This window comes from Pongo pygmaeus, chromosome 22 (assembly GCF_028885625.2).
Source record: "Pongo pygmaeus isolate AG05252 chromosome 22, NHGRI_mPonPyg2-v2.0_pri, whole genome shotgun sequence".
NCBI lineage: Eukaryota > Metazoa > Chordata > Mammalia > Primates > Hominidae > Pongo > Pongo pygmaeus.
Window position 1 is genome coordinate 55937800 of NC_072395.2, and position 22277 is coordinate 55960076.

Sequence of the window (22277 nt, forward strand, 5' to 3'; positions counted from 1 at the left end):
GGCTCCCGCGGGCTTACATTCAAACCGGGCACACACAGAATGGGGGCCTTCGGCTACGGGACGCCCGGCGGTGGGGTTACGGATGGTACAGCTCTCCCTCCCTGCGTGCTCGAGGCAGATGGTTTCGCCCGGCTCCACACACCTCTTCTGGGCGGCAACCGAGGGCGCGCAGGGGGCGAGACATGCGCTGAGGCCACGCCCCTACTGCATAGTCATAAGGCGGGAGGCTCTGCCTTCGGGGCGGGGCAGACAGCTCCTCGCGCTCGGGCGCGGCCGTTTGGGGGCACGGCCTAGCTCCTAGAGCGGGCGGGGCTGGAGGCGGGGCCGGCCACCGCCCGGTTCCCGCCCTCGCTCTCCTCCCACAGCGATTAGGCCCCGCCCCGCGCCCGCCGCCGCGCAGGGAGGGGCGGGGCCCGTCTCCGGCAGGCCCCGCCCCCTCTCTGAATATTGATGCGGCGCGCGTCGGCGTCGCCCTCCTCCCATTGAGCGAGGCTGTGTCGCGTGGCCCAGCGTCGGCGTGACGGTTGGACGCGGGCGCGGCACTGCGGGTCCCGATTGCTGCAGCCGCTTGTCAGTGTGATGAAGATTGGCACCCAGGTAAGCTGTCACTCAACCGCTCCGCCGCCGCCGCCGCCGCTCTCGCCGCCGCCGTCCCTATCAATCACACCGACCCGCGGCCGCCGCCCGCCGCCGCCGCTGCCGCCCGGGTCTGGAGGGCCGGCGCTGCCCCGGAGGGCCCGCATTTGACCCGCCGCCCGGGGCAGGGGGCGGGGAGGGGGCGCGGGTGGGGGAGGGGAGCGGGCACCCTCGGGGGAGGGGGCGCCTTCCGCCCAACCGGCGCGGGGGCGCGCCCAGTTGGTTTCTCAGTGTGGGTTGAGGGACGCGGAAATTTCTGGAAGGCGCCGCCGCCGCCGCGCTGGGCCCGATCGAAGCGCGCGCTCCTAACCGTCCCTTTCGGAGTGCGGCGCGCGCCCCGGCGCGGGGCGGGGGCGGGGGCGCGCGGAGCCTGGCGCGGGCGGGGCGGCGGGCGTGAGGGCCGGGGGCGCGCGGCGGGGCGGGGTCGGGGCGGGCGGCGCGCGTGGGGCCGGTCGGGTCCGCGGCCTCGCGGGGTTCTCAGGGCCGGCGGGGCTGCTCGGAAGGTGCGGGGCGCGCGGCGGCGCAGGCGGGAAGATGGCGGCCGCGACCCCGGCCCCGGCCTCGGCCGTGGCGAGCGCGTGGGTCGGGGTCCTGGGGGCGGTGGGCGCGATGGGGCTCGTGGCCCTCAGCCGGGCGCCGGCGCGGGAGCAGCCCGGGGCTGCTCACTGACTGCAGTGTTTGGGGCCGGGTGCTGGGGAAGCGGTTCCGGCGTCCCGGGAATTGGTGGGAAGAGCCGCTTGTGTCACACGGGTCGTGGAAATGGATGACAGGAAGTGCCGGGCAGGGTCTGGGCGCCCTGTGGGTTTGCACCTTCCTTGTGAGGGAAATCGTGTCACTTAACGAAGAATGAAGAAACGCAGAGTCTGCTTTATGTCATCCTCGTGGCTCTCGAAATGCCTTATTTGGACAGTGGCTCTGCGACCGGACCAGTTAGGGCCTCCGTTCCGATGGCCGATTCCTGACGGGAGGCCCGAGGGTCCGGGAATGGCGGCCTCCTGAGGTCGGGCCCGGGGCAGGCCAGGCTGAGCGCGACGGCGGGGCTGCAGCCCTGGGGGGTGTTCCACCTGTGTGAGGGGTTCTCTTCCAACTCTACAAGAGTTTGCTTTTCAAAACAGTAGATGGTTTTTCCTTAGGAAGTGGTTCCTCTTCAGGATGAAAGAAACCCCCAGCTTTAGTTAGGTCTACTTTCATGATTTTTCCTGGCATACTGAAAAATAGGCTTTCTCTAAACATAAAGAAGAATCGAGGTGAAATGTGAACCTCTTTGCCAGTATAGTTATTGGTGATGCTCTTGCATTTAGTCATAATTTGGAAGATGGCAGGCTGACTGAAATGAGCCTTTCATCACTCTGCTTAATTTAGAGTGATTTGTGAATCCTTTCCTTGTACACAGGCGTACCTCAGATAATTCGAGTTCTAATCCAGACCACCGCAGTAAAATAAGTATTGCAGTAAAGCAAGTGACACAACAGTTTTAGGTTTTTCAGTGCATATAAAAGTTGTAATTACAGTATACTACTTAAAGTGTGCAGTAGCAAGCGTATCTATAAAAATGTGCTTACCTTAATTTAAAAATATTTTAGTGCTAAAAATACTAATGATCATTTGAGCGTTTAGTGAGTCCTGTTCGTTTTGTACTTGGACAATCTTGCCTCAGTGTGGATGGCTGCTGACTGATCAGGGTGGTGGTGGCTGTGTCAGTTACTTAAAATAAGGCAACAGTGAAATTTGCTGATTGATGGACTCCTTTAATGAAAGACTTCTTTGTAGCATGTGATGCTGTTTTCATAGCATTTTAACCACAGTGGAAATTCTTTCAAAGTTGGAGGCTATTCTCAAACTCTATCACTGCTATCCACTAAGTTGATGTGATATTCCAAATGTTTTGTTGTCATTTCCACAATGCACAGCGTCTTCACTAGGAATAGATTCCATTTCAAGAAACCACTTTCTTTGCTCATCCGTAAGAAGCAACTCTTCATTGTTTCCACCACATCTGCAGTTCCTTCCTCCACTGAAGTCTTGAACTCCTCCAAGTCATCACCAGGGTTAGAATCAACTTCTTCCAAACTCCTGTTAGTGTTGGTATTTGACTTCCTTCCATGAATCATGAATGGCATCTAGAATGGCAGATTCTTTCCAGAAGGTTTTCAGTTTACTTTGCCCAGATTCATCCGAGGAATCACTACCACAGCTATAGCCTTACAAAATGTATTTCTTAAATAATTAAGACTTGAAAGTCAAGATTACTCCTTGGATCCATAGCTGCAGAATGGATGTGGTGTTAGCAGACATGAAGACAGCATTCATCTCCTTGTGTACATCTCCATCAGAGCCCTTGGGTGACTAGGTGCATTGTCAGTGAGCAGTAATATTTTGAAAGAAATCTTTTTCTGAGCAGTAGATCTCAACAATGGGCTTAAAATATTCAGTAATGTGTTATTCCATTTCCAGAGCACAGGCAAGAGTAGATGTAACATAATTCTTCAGGACCCTAGGATTTTCAGAATGGTCAAAGACCATTGGCTTCAGCTTAAAGTCACCAGTGACATTTGCCCCTAACAAGAGAGCCAGGTTGCCCTTTGAAGCTAAGCACTGAGTTCTCTCTAGGTATGAAAGTCCTAGATGTCATCTCCTTCCAAAGGAAGTCTGTTTTGTCTATATTGAAAATCTGCTTTTTCGTCTCGCTGCCTTCATCAATGGTCTTAGCTAGACCTGGATAACCTGTTGTTGCATTTGTGTTAGTTAGCACTTGCTACTTTACCTTGTACTTCCGTGTTATGGGGACAGCTTCTTTCCTTAAACCTCATGAACCAGCCTCTGCTGCTTCCAACTTTTTTTTTTTTTTTTTGAGATGGATTTTCACTCTTGTTGCCCAAGCTGGAGTGCAATGGCGTGATCTTGGCTCACTGCAACCTCCACCTCCCGGGTTCAGCAATTCTCCTGCCTCAGCCTCCGTAGTAGCTGGGAGTACAGGCAGCTGCCACCACATCCAGCTAATTTTTTGTATTTTTAGTAGAGACGGGCTCTACTAAATGTTAGCTAGGCTGGGACTTCTGACCTCAGGTGATCCACCTGCCTCAGTCTCCCAAAGTGCTGGGATTACAGGGGTGAGCCGCCATGCCTGGCCCCCAACTTTTCTTCTGCATCTTCCTCATCTCTCTCAGCCTTCATAGGATTGAAGAAAACTTGGGCCTGGTTCTCGATTAGGCTTCAGTTTAAGGGAATGTTGTGGCTGGTTTGATCTAATCAGACCACTCATACTTTCCCCATATCACCAATAAGGCTGTTTAACCTTCTTTCCCTCCCTCTCTTTCTTTTTTTGAGACTATTGCCCAGGTTGTAGTACAGTGATATGATCATGGCTCACTGCAACCTCTGCCTCCTGGGTGCAAGCAATTCTTCTGCCTCAGCCTCTCAAGTAGCTGGGATAACAGGTGTGCAGCATGTGTGCAGCTAATTTTTGTATTATTAGTAGAGGTAGGGTTTCACCATGTTGGCCAGGCTGGTCTCGAACTCCTGACCTCAAGTGATCCGCCCGCCTTGGCCTCCCAAAGTGTTGGGATTACAGGTGTGAGCCAACGGACCTGGCCATTTTCTTATTCATGTGTTCACTGGAGTAGCACTTTTAATTGCCTTTAAGTTTTCCTTTGTTCTGAGAGGCGATTTAAAATTTCAAAAATTTGTATATATATTTTTTTAATTTCAAAAATTGAAAAGAAACTTACTTTGCATTTACAACTTGGCTAAATTTTTTTCTTTTCTTTTTTTTTTTTTTTCTTTTTGAGATGGAGTCGCTCTGTTGCCCAGGCTAGAGTGCAGTGGCGCGATCTTGGCTCACTGCAACCTCTGCCTCCCGGGTTCAAGTGATTCTCCTGCCTCAGCCTACCAAGTAGTTGGGACTATAGACGTGAGTCACCATGCCTGGCTAATTTTTGTATTTTTAGTAGAGACAGGGTTTCGCTGTATTGGCCAGGCTGGTCTTGAACTCCTGACATCAAATGATCCACTCGCCTTGGCCTCACAGAGTACTGGGATTACAGGCATGAGCCACCGCACCCAGCCCTTTTTTGTTTTTTTTAAAGAGATGAAGTCTCCCTATGTTGTCCAGGCAGGTCTCGAACTCCTGGCCTCAAGTGGTCCTCCTGCCTCAGGCATGATCCACTGTTCCTGGCCTTGGCTGTGTTTTTGAGAGATAGGGTCTCATTCTGTTGCTCAGGTTGGGATGCAGCGGTGAGATCATAGCTCACTGCACTCTTGACCACTTGGGCTAAAGTGGTTCTCCCACCTCAGCCCCCTGAGTAACTGGGACTACAGGGATGTGCCACCATGCCCAGCTAATTTTGAAAAATTTTTGTAGAAGTGAGGTCTCATTATGTTGCCTAGGCTATCTCTTAAGTTCCTTTCCAGAATGGTGAATCCTTTCAAGCAGCCTTCCTGCCTTGTCTTTCCAAAGTGTTGGGATTACCCGTATGAATCACTGTTCCTGACCTGGCTAACTTTTTGATTCAAGAGTCCTAGCTTTTGGCCCGTCTTGTTTTTGGCATTTTTTTTTTTTTTTTTAGTTGGAGTTTTGCTCTTGTTGCCCAGGTTGGAGTGCAATGGCATGATCTTAACTCACCGTAACCTCCGCCTCCCGGGTTCAAGCAATTCTCCTGCCTCAGCCTCCTGAGTAGCTGGGATTACAGGCATGTGCCACCATGCCAGGCTAATTTTTTTGTATTTTTAATAGAGATGGGATTTCTCCATGTTGGTCAGGCTGGTCTCGAACTCTGGACCTCAGGTGATCCACCCGCCTCGGCCTCCCAAAGTGCTGGGATTACAGGTGTGAGCCCCTGCGTCCAGTGACATGACTTTCTAACCAAGCTGGGTTTTGATTTTAAGTGGGAGGTGGTGTTTCTGTTCCTTTCACCTGAACACTTAGAGGCCATTGAAAGCTTATTAATTGGCCTAATTTCAATATTGTGGTGTCTCACAGAATATGGGGGCCCACGGAGAGGGAGAGAGATGGGCAGAACAGCTGGTCAGTAGAGCAGTCAGAACACATAGCATTTATCCATTAAGTTCTCTGTCTAATGTGGGTTTGTGACACGCCAATAAAATTACAGTGTGAACGTCAAAGATCACTGATCACAGATCCCCGTAACAGACATAATAATGACAAAGTTTGAAATAGTGAAGAATTACCAAAATGTAACACAGAGACAAAGTGAGCTCCTGTTTTTGGAAAATTGGCACCAATAGGCTTGCTTTCTCCATACAGGGTTGCCACAAATCTTCAACTTGTGAAAAACATAATATCTGCTGAGTGCGATAAAGCAAAACACAATAAAATGTAAAATGAGGTGCTTATAGCCGGGCGCGGTGGCTCACGCCTGTAATCCCAGCACTTTGTGAGGCCGAGGCGGGTGGATCACGAGGTCAGGAGATCGAGAACATCTTGGCTAACCTGTGAAACCCCGTCTTTACTAAATATACAAAAAATTAGCCGGGCATAGTGGCGGACGCCTGTGTTCCTAGCCACTTGGGAGGCTGAGGCAGGAGAATGGCATGAACCCAGGGGGTGGAGCTTGCAGTGAGCCGAGATCGCGCCACCGCACTCCAGCCTGGGCGACACAGCGAGACTCCGTCTCAGAAAAAAAGAAAAAAGAAAAATGAGGTGCTTATAGTCTATTGAATCTAAAATGCAGCAGTGTGTTATACCACTACAGATGCTCCCAGGGCCTCCTGGCACGCTGCTTTCTTACCCCATCAGTGAAGGATGCTTTTCACTTCAGACATTTAAAAGTGTGCCTTAGAACTGATGAAACATGGTCAGTGAAGTATGACTTGTTTCAAAGATTAACCTTCTGCGCTTATGATCTAAGTGTCAGCAGGTTCTGTGGTAATGATACTGGGTACAATGCATTTTGTTGGGATTCCTGTATTCTAGTTTATATGTAGTTAACGTTTCTCTGGCAGTAACTTTAGAAAAGTACTACTTGTGAGGCCAGGTGTGGTGGCTCACACCTGTAATCCTAGCACTTTGGGAGGCCGAGGTGGGTGGATTGCCTGAGGTCAGGAGTTTGAGACCAGCCTGGCCAAGATGGGGCAACCCCTGTCTCTACTAAAAATACAAAATTAGCTGGGTGTGGTGGCAGGAGCCTGTATTCCGAGCTACTCGGGAGGCTGAAGCAGGAGGTGGAGGTTGCAGTGAGCTGAGATTGCGCCAGTGCACTTCAGGCTGGGCGACAGAGCAAGACTCCATGTCCGAAAATAGAGAAAAAAAAATGCTACTTGTAAATAGCAGAAATAGAAAGGTGCTACTTATGAGAAGTAACATCCTATTTGCGGCTTACACTTTTGTTGCAAATTGTTAAAACTGTCTGAAACTGTTTAGAAGGACAGCCTGAAACTGCTAAAGTGATGCAAAGCATAGACTCTGGTGGGGGAGGGGGCGTCTTAAATTTTCATGTCTGCTTGGCCTCTGGGGGCCTCTTAACAACATTTTAAAGGAAATAAATAGATTAAGAAGAGAACAAATTATTTTGAAATACAGTTATCAAAATACTATATTGAACCAAATTGGTGATAGTCCCATTTATTAGCTTAGTAACCGGATTGAGCTGTGGTTCTGGTAATTCATTTGGGAGTAGTGATGAGATTTCTGTGACACTCTAATGCTTTGGAAAATACCTGTCGCTGTTCCTGCTAAAACTCCAGGGCTTATTGTCTGCCTTTATAATTGAAGGAGTGCTACATTTCAGCTAGAAGTTTTTGCCTTTTATCATTCGTGTTCACAAATACCAAGTTGATTTGCTCTCAGCCTATCCATTTGTAGGAATATATGTGTGTCCTTTCTTTACTTCCTCAAGTGATTATATTGATAACAAAAGAGACAAGGAAATAAAAACAGCACAGATAGGGGAATGCAAAGCCTAACTGTGCGCCCTTGGAGGTGAGGGTGAAGAAAGTGGCTGCAGGCCCTGGGAAGTGCCAGCTTGCATCCGTGTGCAGCACTGAGTGGATAGCTGATGGTTCTGTCTTGTGTACACTGTTCAGGAGGACATGTAGAGTGGACATATCACATAGAAAAAGGTCAGTCTGGAAACTGTTAGGAGAAGCACTCAAGGGCTGAGAGGCATGGTCCTTGGTGGAAAGAGGCAGCAGGCCTGGTGCTGGTGATGCCCTGCTCATGAGAGTGTGCAAAGTCTGGAGCCTGGCCTGTTCCTGCCCTTGGCAGATGGTAGCTCCTTGTTTTGGATTGTTAGCCCCTGCAAGTTTAGTTACTGTTTCTGAAGATTCACATAGAAGGCAGTGTGGTAATTCAGTCAATGTGTTGTCTGGCATGTGGTATAAAACTCCTGTTTAAAGCTCTGGTTCTAAGGCCATGCCTCAGGGACTTCAGAAGGGGACAGAGCAGCTTATTTTATTTTCTTACTTATTTTATTTAATTTTAATTTTATTTTATTTTGAGATAGGGTTTCACTTTTTCACTGCTGGAGTGCAGTGGCGCGATCTCGGCCCACTGTAGCCGGGAGCTTCTGGGCTCAAGTAATCTTCCTGCCACAGCCCCCAAAGTAGCTAGGATTACAGGCACGTGCCATCACGCCCAGCTAATTGTACTGTTTACTGTCTGTGATTGACGCTGGAATGATTGGCTGTTTTAGTCGGGTTCTCAGGGTGGCAGGGAGCAGGCTGACTTCAATTTGGGTGGGTGGTGGGATAGGTGGTTCAGGATCATGCAGGGATAAAGAAAACAGGAGTCTATGGGATCCTTGGGACCACTGTATTGTTGCTGGGCCTCTGGGCAAATGGAACCATGGTTTGCGCTCTGGCAGGATCCAGTTCTGCACCAGGGCTCTTGGCCTTCGGCTTCAATTAGGTGGTTGCCCTCCACTGTCTGTTCCGTCTGCACACTCCTCTCACAGCGGGGGCTCACCCAGCCTTACCTGCCCTGTACTCTCCCTTTCTCAGCACCCACCTCAGAGAGAGTGCCTGAGCTCTTTCCCCTCACACTACCTCCCAGGCGCTGACCTTTGGGCTGGGGGCTGGCCTTGGGTGTTGCGGGGCTGCCTGGCCCAGGGAGTGGTGCTTGGGGAGGAATGAGCTTCTGACACCTGCACAAGGAAGGCCCCGTTTGAGCAGGGCCTGCCAGTGGGGTTGGGTCACTCAAAGGGGCTGTGGATTGGTAGGTACTATGATTGCAGTTTCCAGAACATAATGCCTGAGTGAGAGCATGTGTTTACATGTTCTCTCAGACATTTTATGAAGGTTTGTACATTTTTTTGCATTAAAAATGTTAGGAATTTAACTTGACAAGAAAAAGGAGCATAAGGCCGGGTGCAGTGGCTCACGCCTATAATCCCAACACTTTGGGAGGCCACGGTGGGTTGATCACCTGAGGTCGGGAGTTCGAGTCCAGCCTGAACAACATGGAGAAACCCTGTCTCTACTAAAAATACAAAAAATTAGCCGGGTGTGGTGGTGCATGCCTGTAATCCCAGCTACTCGGGAGGCTGAGGCAGGAGAATCACTTGAACTCAGGAGGTGGAGGTTACGGTGAGCTGAGATCGTGCCATTGAACTCCAGCCTGGGCAACAAGAGTGAAACTCCATCTCAAAAAAAAAAAAAAAAAAAAAAAGAAGTTTAATAAACATTAAATTGCTAAACTTTACATTTTTCTAAATTTAGTTACGTATTTGAGCATACTTTTTTTTCCCCCTACAAAACAGGGGCTTGCTCTGTTGCCCAGGCTGGAGTGCAGTGGTGCAGTCTTGGCTCCCTGCAACCTCTGCCTCCCGGGTTCAAGCAATTCTCCTGCCTCAGCCTACCAAGTAGCTGGGATTACAGGTGCCCACCACCATGCCTGGCTAATTTTTGTATTTTTAGTAGAGATGGAGTTTTACCATGTTGGCCAGGCTGGTCTCGAACTCCTGACCTCAGATGATCTGCCCGCCATTGCCTTTCAAAGTTCCAGGATTACAGGCGAGAACCACTGTGGCTGGCCTTTTTTTCCAGTTTTTTGTTATGGTAAAATACACGTAACAAAATTTACCATCTTAACCATTTTCAGTGTGCAGTTCAGTGGTGGTAAGTTCATTCATACTGTTGTACAGCCATCACCACCATCTGTCTCCAGAACACTTCATCTTGTAAAACTGAAACTCTATACCCTTTAAACACTGCCTCCCCATTTCCCCTCCCTGAAGCCCCTGGCAACCACCATCCTACTTCCTGTCTCTGAATTTCACTACTATAGGGACTTCATATAAGTGGAATTATGTAGTATTTGTCTTTTTGTGACCAGCTTAGCTCATTTACCATAATGTCCTTAAGGTTCATCCATGTTGTAGCGTGTGCCAGAATTTCCTTCCTTTTTAAGGCTGAATAATACTCCATTGTATGGATATACTGAATTTGGTTTATCTATCCATCCCTCAACAGACACTTGAGTTCCTTCTACCTTTTGACTATTTTGAATAATAAAACTGTGAACCTGAGTGTGTAAATACTTCTCTGAGATCCTACTTTCAATTTTTTTGGATATAGATCTAGAAGTGGGATTGCTGGATCATACTGGAATTCTGTTTTTAATTTTTTAGGGAACCTCCATCCGATTTTTCACGACAGCTGTACTGTTTTATATTCCTTTTAATTTAACTTATTTTTTATTTTTCCGAGGACCCAATAAGGAGGGAGTATCAGTTTACATTCCTACCAACAGTACAAAGGTTCCAGTTTCTCCGTATCTTCGCCAACACTTAATTTTCTTATGTGTTGTTGCTTTTTTTAATAGCAGCCATCCTAATGGATATGAGGTGGTATCTTACTGTCATTTTGATTTGCATTTCCGTAATAATTAGTGATGTTGAGCATCTTTTCACATGTTCATCGGCCATTTACATGTCTTTGGAGAAATATCTCTTCAAGTCCTTTGCCCATTTTTGAATTGGGTTTCTTACATGCATGCATGCGTGTGTGTGTGTGTGTGTGTGTGTGTGTGTGTATGTTTTAAAGAGACAGGGTCTCACGATGTTGTCCAGGCTGGTCTCCAACTCCTGGGCTCAAGTAATCCAGTAATACTCCTGCCTCAGCCTCCCAAGGAGCTGGGACTTAAATACATGTGCCCCTGTGCGTGGCTATGTTCATACATTTTTACATATTTATTAAGCTATATTGTGTTATGCTTTTAGTTGGCATTTTAGTGATTTTTAAAACATTTATATAATCCACACATTTCTCGTTTTAAAAATTTAAGGTCTCATACACTTTTGTGAGTCCAGTTTTTTTTTTGAGACAGAGTTTCGCTCTTGTTGCTCAGGCTGGGGTATGATGGCACGATCTTGGCTCACCACAACCTCCACCTCCCGGGTTCAAGCAATTCTCCTGCCTCAGCCTCCCGAGTAGCTGGGATTACAGGCATGTGCCACCCCGCCTGGCTAATTTTGTATTTTTAGTAGAGACAGGGTCTCTCCATGTTGGTCAGGCTGGTCTCGAACTCCCGACCTTAGGTGATCTGTCTGCCTTGGCCTCCCAAAGTGCTGGGATTATAGGCGTGAGCCACCATGCCCGGCCAGTTCCAGTTTTTTGTATTATTTTACGGCCATGTTCTATGTTGTGGAGCCTTTTGAGTATTTAGGTTTTGATGCTTTCTGTGTTTTGCCATCCGAAAGCTGGAGTCCCTCTGACCCCCACCAAGCTTAGTGCTGACAGGGAGAGTAGAGGGGGTGGCTGCTGTGCAGGGAGGGAGTGCAGGTGCCATTTCCACAGTGCCGTGTGCCCAGTGCAGGCAGTGCCTGAGAGAGAGGCTGTCCGTGGGAAAGGGGTCCTTGCCTCCAAGGGTTAGGGTTCCTCATTTTCTTTCTTTCTTTTTTTTTTTTTTTGGAGATGGAGTCTCACTTGCTCTGTCGCCCAGGCTGGAGTGCAATGGCACAATCTCGGCTCACTGCAACCTCTGTCTCCCGGGTTTGAGCAATTCTCCTGCCTCAGCCTCCCGAGTAGCTGGGACTACAGGCGTTCACCACCATGCCTGGCTAATTTTTGTACTTGTAGTAGAGACAGGTTTCACCATGTTGGTCAGGCTGATCTCGAACTCCTCACCTCAGGTGATCCACCCGCCTCGGCCTCTCAAAAAGTGCTGAGATTACAGGTGTGAGCCACTGTGCCTGGCCCCTTATTTTCTTTTCTTTTCTTTTTTTTTTTTTTTTTTTTTGGGTTTTTTTGTTTGTTTGTTTTGAGACGGAGTCTCACTCTGTCATCCAGGTTGGAGTACAGGGGAGTGACCTTGGCTCACTGCAGTCTCCACCTCCTGGGTTCAAGTGATTCTCTGACCTCAGCCTCCTGAGTAGCTGGGATTACAGGTGCAAGGCACCACACCTGGCTCATTTTTGTATTTTTAGTAGAAATGGGGTTTTGCCATGTTGGCCAGGCTGGTCTTGAACTCCTGACCTCAAATAAGTTGCCTGCCTTGACCTCCCACAATGCTGGGGATTACAGGAGTGAGCCACCACGTCTGGCCAGGATCTTAAAACTTTGATGCGAATTTAAATTTACCAGCTGTAACAGACCATCCAGCTCAGAGTCTGTTAAAACAAATTGCAGGTCGGGCGTGGTGGCTCACGCCTGTAATCCTAGCACTTTGGGAGGCTGAGGTGGGTGGATGACTTGAGACCAGGAGTTTGGGATCAGCGTGGTCAACATGGCAAAACCCCATCTCTCCTAAAAATACAAAAAAATTAGCTGGTCATGGTGGCGGGTGCCTATAATTCCAGCTACTCAGGAGACTTAGGCAGGAGAATTGCTTGAACCTGGGAGGTAGAGATTGCAGTGAGCTGAAATCGTGCCATTGCAGTCCAGCCTGGGCAACAGAGCGAGGCTCTGTCTCAGGAAAACAAAACAAAAAAAAAATTAAAAAAAAAAATTGCAAAACCATTAAAATGTAAAATACCTTTGATACTAGAATTTTGTTTTGTCTTTAGGGGACATATGTGGGCCTTTGGGTTAGAAATACTTTCTGATACAGATTTTAACAGGATTTACGATCTATGATTTTATTTGAATATTACACTTCAAATGATACCTCGCCAAACCTTGTTTGAAAAATAAAGTGATGGCTGGGCGCAGTGGCTCATGCCTATAATTCCAGCACTTTGGGAGGCCAAGGCGGGTGGATCATGAAGTCAGGAGTTAAAGACCGTCTTGGCTAAGATGGTGAAACTCCATCTCTACTAGAAATACAAAAATTAGCCAGGCATGGTGGCAGGTGCCCATAATCGCAGCTACTGGGGAGGCTGAGATAGGAGAATCCCTTGAACCTGGGGGATGAAGAGTGCAGTGAGCCGAGATCATTCCATTGCACTCCAGCCTGGGTGACAGAGTGAGACTCAGTCTCAAAAAAAAAGAGTGATTTCTTGACAAATGTTTTCCTCAGAATGAGTCATTTATTGACTGACATCTCTTTGGAATAGGAGCTGTGGAAGCCAGGGTAGAAGACAGATGGACAACTGGCTTGTGGTTTCTGAACCACAGGTGCCCTAAAACTTCTCACACACAAAATGAAAGCTCACTCAACTGTCATGATGTATAGTTAGTGTCCTAAAAGGTGTCCTGGAGAAGGTATTTGGGGAGAACTGGTAACAAACACAACACCTAGAGATGCGGTCTCTGGATCTGACTGTTGTGTTGTCTTCAGTTGTTTTCTGGCTTTATAAATGCCTCAGTGTTACTGTTTGCTAGAACTGGAATTACCCTAGAATTTCCAGTGGAATTGTGGCTGCTCCTTCGTCAACACTGCTCTGGGTAGCAGCTAGGAGGTGGCACTGTGGGAGATGGTCCTCTGCTAGGTGTGGCACCTGGTGAGGGGGATGGGGCTGTGTGGACTCCTCCAGCAAGGCAGCGTCTAGTATATTACATTACAGTACACAGGATAGTGTCACCAAACTGAGTTAGAGAGCACATTTTAGGTGGATTTAAAGAAGTATACTCAGGCCAGGTGCGGTGGCTCACACCTGCAATCCCAGCACTTTGGGAGGCCAAAGTGGGCAGATCACCTGAGGCCAGGAGTTCAAGACCAGCCTGACCAACATGGAGAAACTCTGTCTGTACTAAAAATACAAAACTAGCTGGGCGTGGTGGCGTATGCCTGTAATCCCAGCTACTCGGGAGGCTGAGGCAGGAGAATCGCTTGAACCTGGGAGGCGGAGGTTGCAGTGAGCTGAGATCGTGCCATTACACTCCAGCCTGGGCAACAAGAGCTAAACTCTCTCTCAAAAAAGAAAAGTATACTCTGATTTTCTGACTCCTCTGGGTACTAGAAAGAGGAAAAGAAAGTCTAGTAAGTTTTTTAAAAAGTATCACATCTCTTTGAACAGCTATAATTTTGGTCAGGGATTGGCTAACCACAGGCCTATGGGCCAGATCCCACTGACCTTTTTTTGTATGGCCCTAGGGCTGAGAATGACTACTTTTTTTTTTTTTTTTTTTTTTGAGATGGAGTCCCGCTCTTTCACCTGGGCTGGAGTGCAGTGGCACGATCTCAGCTCACTGCAAGCTCTGCCTCCCGGGTTCACGCCATTCTCCTGCCTCAGCCTACAGAGTAGCTGGGACTACAGGTGCCCACCACCACGCCTGGCTAATTTTTTGTATTTTTAGTAGAGACAGGGTTTCACCGTGTTAGCCAGGATGGTCTCAATCTGACCTCGTGATCCACCCGCCTCGGCCTCCCAAAGTGCTGGGATTACAGGCGTGAGCCACCACACCCAGCCTCTACATTTGTAAAGAGCTGTAAAGAAAGCATATGTAATACAGACAGTATGTGACCCACAAACCTGAAATATTTACCCTCTGGCCCTTTACAGAAAATGTTTGCTGGTCACACCTCCCACATCTTCAGTTTTTCTTTGTTTGTTTGTTTTTTGTTTTTTTTTTTTTTTGAGATGGAGTCTCACTCTGACACCCAGGCTGGAGTGCAATGGCCTAGTCTCAGCTCACTGCAACCTCTGCCTCCTGGGTTCAAGCAATTCTCCCTCCTCAGCCTCTTGAGTAGCTGAAACTACAGGCGCATGCCACCACACCCAGCTAATTTTTGTATTTTTAGTAGAGATGGGGGTTCACTATGTTGGCCAGGCTGGTCTCAAACTCCTGACCTCGTGATCCGCCTGCCTCGGCCTCCCAAAGTGCTGGGATTACAGGAGTGAGCCACCATGCCTGGCCAGCCCTCAGTTCTTACTTGGACCAAATCAAAGTTGGTCTGGATCTAAATGGAATCAAATAGCAGAACTGTTGAGAGATATGAAAAACACATGGGGATTTGGTGAGCTGCTCTCCTTCAGCTGACTCATGCTTTGCTGTGATTGCTATACGGTGTTGTCTATGTAAAAGTCGACCCTAAAGAAATAGCTCTTAAATCACATTAGAATTATAAAGGAATATATGTGAGTAGTTCTAACAGCTGAAGTCTAGAACTCTGCTTCAGTGACTAGTTCTCATTGAGCGCTGGGACACGCTTTGCTGAGAGTCACTGTGGAGGGTCAGATTCTTTCCGGTGGCTCCCATGCTTCACCGAGAGCAGTTGTGCTGCTGACCCCTGAGGCCACTGGGACAGCAGGGCAGGCTCCTTGGTCAGGGCTGGCCCAGGAGCAGAGTGGGTTGATGAGAGGGAGCCTGGTACCTGGGACACTGGTCAGGGTCTACAGGCTGGGGACCCTGCGGGCTGGGTGAGAACCCCTCACTGGTCTTTGGCTTCTCTGGCTGGGGACCCTGCGGGCTGGATGAGGACCCCCCTCATTGGTCTTGGGCTTCTCAGGACTTCTTTCTTTGTAGAATCTTCCTCATCCCTTCCTTTTTCTGTTTGATGTCTCTTTCCTCATTTCTTCTGTAAAATAAATTTTAAAAGGGACTGAATAATTTCCAACTCTTTTTTTTTTTTTTTTTTTTTGATAAAGGGTCTCACTATGTTGCTGGTTTTGAACTCCTGGACTCAAGGAATATTCCCACCTTGAGCTTCCAAAGTGCTGGGCTTACAGATGTAAGCCACTGGGCCCGGTCTACCCCGACCTGTTTTTTTCAGTTTTTTTCAGCTTTTGTGACAGTTTTCTTATGGACCTTTTGACTGGTCAGGATAACATTGCCTGGGGATGTATTTTACTTGATTGCTTAAATTATGTTTCTGTTTCAATTTTTTTTTTTTTTTTTTTTGAGTCAGTCTCGCTCTGTCAACCTGGCTGGAGTGCAGTGATGTGATCTCGATTCACTGCAACCTCCACCTCCAGGGTTCAAGCGATTCTCTCAAGTCTCAGCCTCCTGAGTAGCTGGGATTACAGGCGCGTGCCACCACGCCTGGCTAATTTTTGCATTTTTAGTAGAGATAGGGTTTCACCACGTTGGCCAGGCTGGTCTCGAACTCCTGACCTCAAGTAATTTGCCTGCCTCAGCCTCCCAAAATGCTAGGATTACAGTCGTGAGCCACCGCCCCCAGCCAAAAAGCAGATTTAAAATGTTAGACAAGCTGAACTCAAGGTGGAAGCATCAGATAGAGGAATATTAACATATCATTTACAGGTATAGTTAATAATCATGGGCAGGCATGGTGGCTAACACCTGTAATCCTAGCACTTTGGAAGGCTGAGGAGGGCAGATTGCTTGAGCTCAGGAGTTTGAGGCTAACCTGGGCAACATAGCAAAAAACGCTGTCTCTACAAAAAATACAAAAATAAGCCGGGTGTGGTGGTGCATGCCTGTGGTTCCAGCTACTCTGGGGCTGAGGTGGGAGGATTGCTTGAGTGAGGGAGGTCGAGGCTGCAGTGAGCCACATGGTGCCACTGCACTCCAGCCTGGGCGACAGAGCCAGACCCTGTCTCAAAAAAAAAAAGAAAAAAAATAAGCGGACACAGTGTGCCTGTAATCCCAGCTACTCGGGAGGCTGAGGCAGGAGAATTGCTTGAAATCGGAAGGTGGTGGTTGCAGTGAACCGAGATCACGCCACTGCACTCCAGCCCCGGTGACAGAGCAAGACTCCGTCATAAATAAATAAATAAAAGTAATAAATAAATGATTAAGTAAGTAAGTAACGATCCATTGTGGTTTTGTGGAAACATCCATGTTCACAGCTGGGGTCTGGTCAGTCTGCATAGTGGAGCACACTGCTAGGACGCATCCTTAGCAAGTGAAAAAAGTGAGGCTCAGAACTGTAGAGTATAGCCTTTTATCTAAGGAAGGCAGATGAAGACTGGCTTATGATAAAGGTGCTAACCCCCAGACTAGTAAAAATGGGGTTCCCTGTGGAGTAGGGAAGGGGCAGTGTTATAAGTTGGATTTCTGGCCGTATCTGCTATAGTATTGATCGTGGAACTCTAGGGGAGGAAAGATGTTTTCCTTCTACCCATCTTAGGTTCATTGGCTGGGGCTCCTGGAACAGAAGACAGATTTACAAAAGAGAAAGGCACACAAATTTATGTAATATAAGTTTTACATGACATGGGAGCCTTTATGAGGAAATGACCCAAGGAAATGGTTAAACCTGAGTGGTTTTGTGTTAGGTTTGATGAGCAATGAAAAGCTATGGAGAACTATGATAGGAGGAGTGTGAGCTAAACGCAGTGAACTGGGGGAAACTTAGCAAGGTCTGTTCAGATTTCTCTCTGTATCCTTCTTTGGAGGTCAGCATGTTTCCTTCCCCCATAGATAGGGAGGGCACTTCTCACATGAGGGTCTTACCACCTGCTTCGGGGGAGGGTCAGAAAGTCCTTCCTAGGTTTCGTGACCTGCCTTAGGAGAGAAGGGTCAGGGAAGGTCAGAGAGACGTTCCTGCACAAGCTGCTTCTCAAATTCTTTCAGCTTCAAATATTCAGTGTGCCCAGGTGCCACGTTTTGGGGTAGCATGTCCTGAACCTTGTCAAAACTATATGAATGTTTTAATATAGTTTTAAAATAAAATGAAGTCAAAAGTTGGGGGGAAGTAGTCTTTAAAAATTGAAAGCAGCCAGGCACTGTGACTCACACCTGTAATCCCAGCATTTCGGGAGGCCACTGTGACTCACACCTGTAATCCCAGCATTTCGGGAGGCCACTGTGACTCACACCTGTAATCCCAGCATTTCGGGAGGCCAAGGTGGGAGGATCGCTTGAAGCCAAGAGTTCGATACCAGCCTGTGAAACAGCCAGACCCCGTCTCTACAAAAAAAGAAAAAAAAAAAAACCTGAAAGCAAAATGAATAAAAATAACCAAACCAGAAATTGAGTTGGTGGCTTAACTATACAGAGAGGAATTATTTCAAGTGACTTCAAAACAAATTGTATTGGCCAGGCGTGGTGGCTCACGCCTGTAGTCCCAGCACTTTGGGAGATCGAGGCAGTCGGATCACGAGGTCAGGAGATTGAGACCATCCTGGCTAACACGGTGAAATCCCATCTCTACTAAAAATACAAAAAAAATTAGCCGGGCATGGTGGCGGGTGCCTGTAGTTCCAAATACTCGGGAGGCTGCGGCAGGAGAATGGCGTGAACCCCAGAGGTGGAGGCGGAGCTTGCAGTGAGCCGAGATCATGCCACTGCACTCCAGCATGGGTGACAGAGCGAGACTCCATCTCAAAAAAAAAAAAAAAAAAACCAAAGAAACAAATTGTATTGTACATCCTAGCAGGGTAAATCCTAAAGACAAAATAACTAAAAAGACACCCTGGGCAGTTTTTAGTACGTGAATTGTTGGTAATAACATTTTAACTTATTTATTTATTTATGTACTTACTGACTTACACTTACTTTTTGAGGTGGGATCTCGCTCTATCAGCCAAGCTGGATTGTGCCACTGCACTCAGCTTCCAAACCTTCGCTATTGCTGGGAGATGCACTACTACAAATAAGCCACAGGACATCGCTTTCTTCAGACCCTGCAGAGCATGTTACACTCGTGTGGCTTTGGAAGCTGCATTCTGGTCACAGCTGAGCGTCTTTCGTGGTGCTTGCCTCATGAGCCACCTGCTTCATCAGCTCACTCTGTGTTTCCCATTTTGAATAATGCTGTAATTCATAGGTTGAATTGATGTAATTCACTGTTGCAGGCACCAGAGTTGTACAGATTGTTGACAGGTGTCCTGTCCTTGTGAGTTCGACCTTATCTTAGAAGCACAATTATTTTATCGTCAGAGGTCAGGTTGCGTAGAAGAAATAGCAGGGCTTTGGAGCTGGACAGATTGAAGTTACCCAACCTCTGGTACATCTGTCCCCTCAACAGCGAAAGAAGGACAATTAACCTATCTGCGTTTTCTAGAGTAGTCTGGTCACGACTAGTGTGAACCCCCCAGTCACACTGTTAGTGGCAAAAAACCATTTTATTATGTGGACAAATTCTGTGGACCCGGAATATGGAGAGGAAGTGGCCGTCTCTCCTCCAGGATGTCTGAGTCATCAGCTGGGACGACTCAGCGGCTGGGGGTGACGTAATGACTGAGGAATGGCATCTTCTGGAGGCGCTTTCTGAAATTTGTCAGCTGGAACATGAGCTGGGGATACCGACCAGAGCACACATGTGCAGACTCCATAGGACCTGGGCTTCCTCACAGATTAGAGGAGGTCTTCACAGCACTGGGGGCTTCCTCACCGCATTGGGGGGTTTCCTCACAGCACTGGGGGGTTCCCTCACAGCACTGGGGGGTTCCCTCATAGCACTGGGGGGTTCCTCACAGCACTGGGGTGCTCCCTTACAGCACTGGGGGGGTTCTCTTCACAGCACTGGGGGGTTCCTTTATATCGTTGGGGAGGGCTCTCAAGCATTGAGGGGTTTCCTTTGTATCACTGGGGGGCTCCCTCACAGCAATGGGGGCTTCCTTACAGTATCGGGGGCTCCCTAATAGCATTGGGGGGCTTCCTCACAGCACTGGGGGGCTTCCTCACAGCACTGGGGGGCTTCCTCAGCATTGGGGGTCTCCTTTATATCATTAGGGGGCTTTCTCATAGCAGTGTTGGAGGGGGCATTCCTCACAGCAGGGGGCTTCCTGGTAGTCGGACTTCTCACATGGGTGCTCAGGGCTCCAGAAGGGAGTGTCGCTATGAGCAAGATGGAAGCCTCCTCGCCTTTTCTGACCCCGCTCTGGAGTCACCATCATTTCCGCTGCATTCTCTTGTTCTCAAGTGAGTCACTCAGGTCAGTCTAGATCGCAGAGGAAGGGACAAAGACCTTGTGTCTGGATGGGAGAAATGCCAGAGAGTTGGGGGAAGCACTGGCCTTGGCATGTGGTAGACATGGCTCTGTCTGTCCTCACTGCCCCTTTCTTCCCCTCACGAAGCCCCATTCTTCTCCTGACACTCAAAACGCTGACTGAACGAATGTCCGTCTCGCCTCCGCGGGGCCTACATCAACAGGACTCGCAGGCCGAGCTTCCAGGCGCCTTGAGTGGCTGGGCCGGGCCTCCACGCGGCCCTGCTGCGGGGTTAGGTGGGAGCGAGACTGGCCCCACTCCTGTTGACTGTTCCACCAGCACCTTCAGTTTGTGGAAGTGGTTGTGTTCAAAGAGATTTTTGTAAAAACATCACAATTCTAAAACTTTATGCATTTTTGGCATTTAAAAAGCCCTAGCAAGTCTACTGCCTTATTTCTCCTGCTCCCTTGGCCTGTGGGTCTGTTCCTGTATGTTTACCCACTTTTTTTTTTTTTTTTTTTTTTTTTTTTTGCTGTTACTGTGGCTTTGTAGTATATTTTAAAATTTGGTATTCCCTAACTCTTTTTTTTTTTTTTTTTGAGACAGAGTCTCATTCTGTTGCCCAGGCTGGAGTGCAGTGGTGCAATCTGGGCTCACTGCAGCCTCCGCTTCTGGGGTTCAAGTGATTCTCCTGGCTCAGCCTCCAGAGTAGCTGGGATTACAGGCATGCGCCACCATGCCCGGCTAATTTTTGTATTTTTAGTAGACACGAGGTTTCACCATGTTGGCCAGGCTGGTCTCAGACTCCCAACCTCAGGTGATCCACCGGACTCAGCCTCTCAAAGTGCTGGGATTACAGGCGTGAGCCACTGCACTCAGCCTTTTTTTTTTTTTTTTTTAAGGCAAGGCAGGGTCTCCCTTTGTCACCCAGGCTGTAGTACAGTGGTATAATCATGGCCCACTGCAGCCTCGACCTCCCAGACTCAAGTGATCCCCCTGCCTCAGCCTCTCAAGCAGCTGGGACTACAGATATGTGCCACCACACCCAGCTAAATTTTTTGATTTTTAGTAGAGATAGGGTCTCACTGTGTTGCCCAGGCTAGTCTTGAACTCCTGAGCTCAAACGATCCTCCCACCTCAGCCTCCCAAAGTGCTGGGATTACAGGCAGGAGCCACTGCACCCGTCCTCTTAGCTCTTTTAAGGGTAACCTAGCTACTCACAGACCCTTTATTTCTGCATTTACATTTGAGAGCAGTTTTATTTTATTTTATTTTATTTATTTTATTTACTTTTGAGGAAGTTTGACTGAGATTATATCTGCATGATTTATTATTTATTTATTTGAGACAGAGTCTTGCTCTGCTGCCCAGGCTGGAGGGCAGTGGCATGATCTTGGCTCACTGCAACCTCCACCTCCCGGATTCACGCAATTCTCCTGTCTCAGCCTCCTGAGTAGCTGGGATTTACAGGCATGCACCTCCACGCCTGGCTAATTTTTTTTGTATTTTTAAGTAGAAATGGGATTTCACCATGTTGGCCAGGCTGGTTTCGAACTCCAGACCACGCCCGCCTCAGCCTTCCAAAGTGTTAGGATTACAGGTGTGAACCACTGAGCCCGACCATATCTGCATGATTTATAGATAATAACATTTACTGAGAAAACCAGTGAAATCTCTGTAAACTGTTAGAACCACAGGAGGATCCAGAACAGTTGCCAGATAGAAGTTCAGTCTACACAAACCAGTGATACTTCTACTGGCAACCCACCATAAAGTGTAACTGCTTTTGAGACAGTGATCAGAAAACCCATAAAGTGTTTAGGAATTAATCTAAGAAGACCGTCCAGAAAGAAGACCATCAGACTTAATCATGGATGAAGGTACGGGTCTGATAAATGAAGAAGATCTCGTGCTCATGGAGGGGGATGATCTGTTGTTATAATGATATCTCTTTTCCCCAGATGAGTCCATAAATACATTTAAAAAGTGTTATAAAGTTGATCAAGCATGGCGGCTCATGCCTGTAATCCCAGCACTTTAGGAAGCTGAGGCAGGAGGAGCGCTTGAGCCCAGGAGTTTGAGGCCAGCCTGGGCAGCATAGTGAGACACCGTCTCTGTAAAAAATACAAAAATTAGCTGGGCTTGGTGACACACGCCTGTAGTCCTAGCTACTAAGGAGGCTGAGGTGGGAGGATCGCCTGAGCCTGGGAAGTTGTGGCTACAGTGAGCCATGAATGTACCACTGCATTCCAGCATGGGTGACAGAGTGAGACCCTGTCTCAGAATAAAATAAATAGTTTCTTGACAGCAGAGACATTGTTTTGTTTGCTGCTCTATCCTCAGCACTTAGAACAGCCAGGCATAAGGAAGACATTCAGTAAATATGTGTGGAATGAGTGAGGGGCTCGGTGAAGTGTGTGTAGAGTTGTATGCCCTGCCTTCTCACTGGACAGTGACCTCAAACTCTTTCCCACTCTGCCTCGTGTGTTGTGATCGCACGATGGATGAGTGCAGCTGACTTCCCTG

The 22277-nt window shown here is 48.2% G+C and overlaps 1 protein-coding gene across 9 annotated transcripts in view; it reads left to right on the forward strand.

Annotated features, from left to right (window-relative positions):
• The first annotated feature begins 237 nt into the window (after nt 1-237).
• Nucleotides 238-22277, forward strand: part of PKNOX1 (PBX/knotted 1 homeobox 1) — a 69272-nt gene continuing 47232 nt past the window's right edge. For 2 of the 9 annotated variants that reach the window (XM_063659725.1, XM_063659729.1), the window contains exon 1: nt 1058-1139. The gene's annotated coding sequence lies outside the window, so the exon portion shown is untranslated. Of the gene's footprint in view, nt 598-1057; nt 1140-1185; nt 2685-13857; nt 19757-20261; nt 21632-22277 lie in introns of those variants that run through there. The other 7 variants (XM_063659721.1, XM_063659728.1, XM_063659722.1 and 4 more) reach the window with 6 other exon arrangements.